Here is a 1,131-nt window from a genome sequence, read left to right on the forward strand (position 1 = left end):
TGTAGCTTTACCCAAAAAAAAAAAAGATACATATGATGTAGTTGAACTCTAAATTATGATTCATCATACAATTAAGAAAAAAACAAATATTATGTATTAGAAGTCTTGGTTGAATTTTTAGTTATGATGTATAATACTATTTTCACTCTATAATGCGAAGAAGACCACCCTTTATGTGTAGAAAAGAGGGCAATTCCATTTGATTATAGTATCAATTATGTAACCAATTGTCAAAAAAAATAAAAAAAATAGAGAATACAAATTCATTCATGGCGTATAGAGGTGAAATAGATTGGGTTTCTTAAAACTAACCCAACCCTAGGTCCTCAAAATTCAACCCAGGCCCAACCCATCTCTGTCGTGTTCATGTTGAGGCCCAACCCAACTCTAATTGACCCTATCAGGGCTAGGTTGGGTCGGGTCGAGTTAGGTCAAACAGAATTGGGTTGGATTGACCTCAAAAGATATGAAGCAGTGGATCACGCAAAGCAAGCCTTTTTTTAAGTTTTGGATTAGAGGACCATAAGAGAGAGAAAAGAAAGCTTGAGAGTAAGGGTGGCAAACCGTAGGCCAAAACGGTGACTCAAATTGAAGCTTATTGTGACACTGAACCTAAATTGGACCGCACCAAAATCAATCGAAAGCAAATCAAATCCATCTAATCTTCACTCCAACCAAACAGATGATTCTCTTGTCTTCTCCATGTTGTTTTATGGTTGTCCTTGTTGGCAACTCGGCCACGTGGCGGTGATGACGTGGCCAGTTTGGGTGACGTGGATGAAAATGATGACATGGCAGTATCCAGTGTCACCGATGAGATAACAGAGCAGCTTGGTATGCATGGAGTGGTTTAATACATCATTAATAGGTGGTGCGGGTTTCTGGGTCAAAACTGGCAAAATTGGTCTACTTACGATCGAGGGCATTTTCGGCAATGAAAATGACATTTTTGGAAGATCGGTTCTTCATGAAAAAGATAGATTGTAATTTTCCTAGTCCAGTGCATTTGATTTCGTCACATTCCGATACCGTATGAAGATGTTACGGCATTTATGGCAGTCGAGGGCAGTTTCGGCATTGAAGATGATTTTTTTAAAGGAAGTGTTCTACATGTAACAATACGACAAAAAT

This window comes from Macadamia integrifolia, chromosome 4 (assembly GCF_013358625.1).
Source record: "Macadamia integrifolia cultivar HAES 741 chromosome 4, SCU_Mint_v3, whole genome shotgun sequence".
NCBI classification, from domain to species: domain Eukaryota; kingdom Viridiplantae; phylum Streptophyta; class Magnoliopsida; order Proteales; family Proteaceae; genus Macadamia; species Macadamia integrifolia.